This window comes from Salvelinus alpinus, chromosome 32, assembly GCF_045679555.1.
Source record: "Salvelinus alpinus chromosome 32, SLU_Salpinus.1, whole genome shotgun sequence".
Classification (NCBI taxonomy): domain Eukaryota; kingdom Metazoa; phylum Chordata; class Actinopteri; order Salmoniformes; family Salmonidae; genus Salvelinus; species Salvelinus alpinus.
This window is the reverse complement of record NC_092117.1, coordinates 3094323-3101118: the sequence shown is the minus strand read 5'-3', so window position 1 is coordinate 3101118 and position 6796 is coordinate 3094323.

Below are 6796 nucleotides of genomic sequence, written 5' to 3'. Positions count from 1 at the left end.
AAAATCTAATTGATTTATCAAGACCAGTCCCCATACTTGTCCTGAAATAGTTGACCGCACGCGGGTAGGCTATTGCTTCATATCCTATTATAACAATTGGATGACTTTGGGTGGTCCAGTAAGCAACAATTTGTTGCCTTCATTAGCCTACTTTATTGTGAAAAATTCATCCGTAACTCTGCCAAGCCTACAAGCAAGAAACTGACGATACAACAATGCAAAAAATACATTGATCATCTCACTAAGGTTTTACCCATGGTCGTGGAGCTGGGGGAAGTGCAACTAAAACGCAGCTGAGATGTACTGTACAGTAAGTTGAAATAAACATCTGCATTTTGAAAGTCTTTTTTATCGTTATTTTATTAACGAAAGCAGAAAGATGTTGATGAACAGATACTGTGTAAAACTTTGGAGTATCGAATACATTGCAAGTAGGGAAGATATTCATGCAGTAGCTGGGCTATTAAACTAATCGTTGGATAACAGATCGGCTCTCTGAACTCATTCACACATGTTACTGTGTGTGTGTTTCGATTCTCTCTCTCTCTCACACACACACGCACTTGCTGTCTTGACCTCTGAATGCTCGGCTATGAAAAGCCAAATGACATTTACTCCTGAGGTGCTGACCGGTTGCATCCTCTATAACCACTGTTTATATTATTTGACCCTGTTGGTCATCTATGAATGTTTGAACAGCTTGAAAATTGATCTAGCCTTTATGACCATGTACTCTTATCTCCAACCAGTTCGGATTTAAGTATAATTTTTTTATGACTGATTCCTTTAGTGAGAGTTCTAATGCTTTAATATTTAAACATTTCTGCCCTCCGATTTCAAATTCATTATATAAATAGGCCCATGTGCACCTTCATCAGATGAACCGCAACATGTAGGCTAAAGCTATTTAATTCATGAATGCATTGGATATTCTGTGTTTTTATTTACAGTATTGATGGATAGCTGGAGGCATTTTGTTTTTCACAAGCGTGGTTTTAGAGTACTTAAGTACTTAACTCCGGGATGCTGGCCTTCGAGGCAGAGTTCCTCTGTCCAGTGTCTTGTGTTATTTTGCACATCTTAATCTTTTATTTTTATTGGCTAGATATGGCTTTTTTTTTGCAACTCTGCCTAGAAGGCCAGCATCCTGGAGTCGCCTCTTCACTGTTGATGTTGAGACTGGTGTTTTGCGAGTACTATTTAATGAAGCTGCCAGTTGAGGACTTGTGAGGCATGTGTTTCTCAAACTAGACACTCTAATGTACTTGTTCTCTTGCTCAGTTGTGCACCGGGGCCTCCCACTCCTCTTCCTATTCTGCTTAGAGACAGTTTGCGCTGTTCTGTGAAGGGAGTAGTACACAGCGTTGTGCGAGATCTTCAGTTTCTTGGCAATTTCTCGCACGGAACAGCCTTTATTTCTCAGAACAAGAATAGACTGACGAGTTTCAGAAGAAAGTTCTTTGTTTCTGGCCATTTTGAGCCTGTAATCAAACCCACAAATGCTGATGCTCCAGATACTCAACTAGTCTAAAGAAGGCCAGTTTTATTGCTTCTTTAATCAGGACAACAGTTTTCAGCTGTGCTAACATAATTGCAAAAGGGTTTTCTAATGATCAATTAGCATTTTAAAATGATAAACTTAGATTAGCTAACACAACGTGCCCTTGGAACACAGGAGTGATGGCTGCTGATAATGGGCCTCTGTACGCCTATGTAGATATTCCATAAAAAATCTGCCGTTTCCAGCTACAATAGTCATTTACAACATTAGCAATGTCTACACTGTATTTCTGATCAATTTGATGTTATTTTAATGAACAAAAAATGTGCTTTTCTTTCAATAACAAGGACATTTCTAAGTGACCCCAAAATCTTGAAGAGTAGTGTGGACAGTTGAGGTCGGATGTTTACATACACCTTAGCCAAATACATTTAAACTCAGTTTTTCCCAATTCTTGACATTTAATCCTAGTAAAAATGTACTGTCTTAGGTCAGTTAGGATCAGCAATTTATTTTAAGAACGTGAAATGTCAGAATAATAGTAGAGAGAATGATTTATTTCATCACATTCCAAGTGGTTCAGAAGTTTACATACCCTCAATTAGTATTTGGTAACATTGCCTTTAAATTGTTTAACTTGGGTCAAACGTTTCGGGAAGCCTTCCACAAGCTTCCCACAATAAGTTAGGTGAATTTTGGCCCATTCCTCCTGACAGAGCTGTTGTAACTGAGTCAGGTTTGTAGGCCTTCTTGCTCGCACATGCTTTTTCAGTTCTGGCCAAACATTTTCTATAGGATTGACGTCAGGGCTTTGTGATGGCCACTCCAATACCTTGACTTTGTTGTCCTTAAGCCATTTTGCCACAACTTTGGAAGTATGCTTGGGGTCATTGTCCATTTGGAAGACCCATTTGCAACCAAGCTTAAACTTCCTGACTGATGTCTTGAGATGTTGCTTCAATATATCCACATAATTTTCCTCCCTCATGATGCCATCTATTTTGTGAAGTGCACCAGTCCCTCCTGTAGCAAAGCACCCCCACAACATGATGCTGCCACCCCCGTGCTTCACGGTTGGGATGGTGTTCTTCGTCTTACAAGCCTCCCCCTTTTTCCTCCAAACATAATGATGGTCATTATGGCCAAACTGTTCTATTTTTGTTTCATCAGACCAGAGGACATTTCTCCAAAAGGTACGATCTTTGTTCCCATGTGCCGTTGCAAACCGTAGTCTGGCTTTTTTATGGCGGATTTGGAGCAGTGGCTTCTTCCTTGCTGAGCGGCCTATCAGGTTATGTTGATATAGGACTCGTTTTACTGTGGGTATAGATACTTTTGTACCTGTTTCCTCCAGCATCTTCACAAGGTCCTTTGCTGTTGTTCTGGGATTGATTTGCACTTTTCGCACCAAAGTACGTTCATCTCTAGAAGACAGACCTGAGCGCAATGACGGCTGCGTGGTCCCATGGTGTTTATACTTGCGTACTATTGTTTGTACAGATTAACATGGTACCTTCAGGTTTTTGGAAATTGCTCTCAAGTATGAACCAGACTTGTGGAGGTCTACAATTTTTTTCTGAGGTCTTGGCTGATTTCTTTTGATTTTCCCATGATGTCAAGCAAAGAGGCACTGAGTTTGAAGGTAGGCCTTGAAATACATCCACAGGTACACCTTCAAATGATGTCAATTAGCCTATCAGAAGCTTCCAAAGCCATGACATAATTTTCTGGAATTTTCCAAGCTGTTTAAAGGCACAGTCAACTTAGTGTATGTAAACTTCTGACCGACTGGCATTGTAATACAATTAATTATAAGTGAAATAATCTGTCTGTAAACAATTGTTGGAAAAATTACTTGTGTAATGCACGAAGTAGGTGTCCTAACAGACTTGCCAAAAATATAGTTTGTTAACAAGAAATTTGTGGAGTGGTTGAAAAATGAGTTTTAATGACTCCAACCTAAGTGTATCTAAACTTCCGACTTCAACTGTATTGTCACGCCTGTGCTTGCTCTCCCTCTCTTGCGCTCGGGGGCGCCAGGCTGCCCTTCATTACGTACACTTGTCATCATCATTACACGCATCAGCGCTCACTGAACTCACCTGGACTCCTTCACTTTGTTGATTGCCCCATCTATATCTATCTGTTCCTCCGTTGGTTCCCCATGTCAGCATTATTGTCATTTACGTTTCCCCTGTCCAGACGCTGTTCATGTTCTGTTTCATGTCCGTGTTTCATTAAATGTTCACTCCCTGTATCTGCTTCTCGTCTCCAGCGTCTGTCCTTACATATATAATTATTATTATTATTATGATTTATTTTTTTCAGAATATTAATCATGTGTGCTCTCTTGTTTTGGACTGTTCTGTAGTTTTGACCTAATGATTCGTCTGACAAACAAATAACTTTGCGTACTGCAGGCCCAAGCATGGATTAAAGCTGGCGAGACATTCAATGACGTCATCAAGAGATGGCAGGTAGCCTAGTGGTTAGAGTGTTGGGCCAGTAACCGAAAGGTTGCTAGATTGACTCCCTGAGCTGACAAGGTAAAAACCTGTCGGTCTTCCCCTGAACAAGGCAGTTAACCCACTGTGTTCCTAGGCCGTCGTTGTAAATACAAATTTGTACTTAACTGACTTGCCTAGTTAAATAAAAAATATGCTGGACCCTATGTCAGAGAGGTGTTTTTGGGACTACATTGTGTTTATTGTCCTGCTAATAGCCCTTGTGAAAACATGTTTTCAAAAGGCCTCCAGGTCAGATAGAGAAGTTCCTTACCTTTTCCCCCCTTCCACTTGCCTCTTCCACTTATTCCCATAGTAATTCGTTATGGTTTGCATTACAAAAGAGGGCATTAACTGGGTAAAGATGCCAGCAGAGTAAGTAGACCTTTATGGAGTAAAATAAAGGTTAAATCAAAATAAATGAATAAAAGACCTACAACACTTTTAACAGCACATTACTCTCAACACTAGTGAGACTCATGTCACCTACGGTAAGTCTACAGTATATCTAAAAATATTGTTTTCATCTCTACATGTAGGTCTCCTGATTTAAACCCGACCAAACTTGTTGCAACTAAAATGTAGTTGAAATAAACATCTGCACGTTTGCCTGGCATGGATTGTGACCCCATCTCGTTCCTCGCCTTCTTCAACTCCGCCAATGACGTCTGACTCTCCGCCAATGACGTGACTCTCCGCCAATAATTACATTTAAAGGATTGGAGGATTCTAAATTAATATCTAAGGGGCATTTTACGTTAGGGCAAATCTGGTCTGTGAGAATATCTAAGGGGCTTTTATATAATTATAAAATAATTAATTAAACTATTGGGACAGTGACACATTTATTTTTTGTTTTGTGAGAAAGTTACAGACTCACAAATATCATACCCCCAAGACATGCTAGCAACTCACGATTACAATAACAGGGGAGGTCAGCATTTTTTTTGGGGGGGGGGTATGATATATGTTCCTCTATAACTTATTATTATCATTATTATCATTATTATCATTATTCACGATACATTCAGGATTATCCGTAATCATAGTAGCATCCACATTGATGTAGATTTGTTTAGAAACATATTATATTCTTATTTACAATAAAAGTCACTCCAAAATGACACAATACATTATTTACCAGTCATTTCTATCGGGTACAAAATAATGAGAAACACAACCAAAACAAACAGCAAATCATAAGCTTGATGTAGTCATTACGTGCTATGAAATGGGACCAAATACTTAACTTTTTACTACTTTAATACACATATAAGTGAATTTGTCCCAATACTTTTGGTCCACTGAAACGGGGGACCTTGTACAAAAAGTGCTGTAATTTCTAAAAGGGTCACCAATATGGATGAAAATACACTCAAATTGACAGTGTGCACTTTATAGTCATTCATAGTCATTGTATAATTTCAAATCCAAAGTGCTGGAGTATAGAGCCAAAACAAAAATGTGTCACTGTCCCAATACTTGTGGAGCTCACTGTATCCTAACATGACTTTATCAGGTAAAGATTCTGCTTCAAAACTCAAAAGGGCAGACAGCGTCTTCTCAGTTTCACGACGCTCACCACAAGATCTGCGTCGCACTAAACAGTGGGCATCACAGACACAGGGAATTTTCCATTTCAGTTGCTCCACCTCAACACTCCCTGCAAAAGTGCCCTGCTCTGGAGAGCAAAGCAAGTCACAGGTCTTGTCCCTAATCGCATGAGGCGAAGCACCCACTCCCTTTGGAAGGAATAAACTGAAAAAGTTCCACAGACATGTGACTAACTAACAGGGTCCATGAACAAAGGGGGGTCAAAATCAAAAGTAACCGTCAGTATCTGGTGTGGCCACCAGCTACATTAAGTACTGCAGTGAATCTCCTCCTCATGGACTGCACCAGATTTGCCAGTTCTTGCTGTGAGATGTTACCCCACTCTTCCACTAAGGTACCTGCAAGTTCCCGGACATTTCTGGGGGGAATGGCCCTAGCCCTCTCCCTCTGACCCAACAGGTTCCAGACGTGCTCAATGGGATTGAGATACGGGCTCTTCGTGGTCATGGCAGAACACTGATATTCCTGTCTTGCAGGAAATCACGCACAGAACGAGCAGTATGGCTGGTGGCATTGTCATGCTGGAGGGTCATGTCAGGATGAGCCTGCAGGAAGGGTACCACATGAGGGAGGAGGATGTCTTCCAGCATTGAGATTGCCTGCATTGACAACAAGCTCAGTCCGATGATGCTGTGACACACCGCTTCAGACCATGACGGTCCCTCCACCTCCAAATCGATCCCGCTCCAGAGTACAGGCCTGAGTGTAGCTTTCATTCCTTCGACGATAAACGCGAATCCGACCATCACCCCTGGTGAGACAAAACCGCAACTCGTCAGTGAAGAACACATTTTGCCAGTCCTGTCTGGTCCATCGACGGTGGGTTTGTGCCCATAGGCGACGTTGTTGCCAGTGATGTCTGGTGAGGACCTGCCTTACAACAGGCCTACAAGCCCTCAGTCCAGCCTCTCTCAGCCTATTGCAGACAGTCTGAGCACTGATGGAGGGATTGTGCATTCCTGGTGTAACTTGGGCAGTTGTTGTTGCCATGCTGTAGCTGTCCTGCTGGTGTGATGTTCGGATGTACCGATCCTGTGCAGGTGTTGTTACACGTGGTCTGCCACTGCGAGGACGATCAGCTCTCCGTCCTGTCTCCCTGTAGCGCTGTCTTAGGCGTCTCACAGTACAGACATCGCAATTATATGCGTAAAGCACGTTCACGCAGATGAGCAGGGAC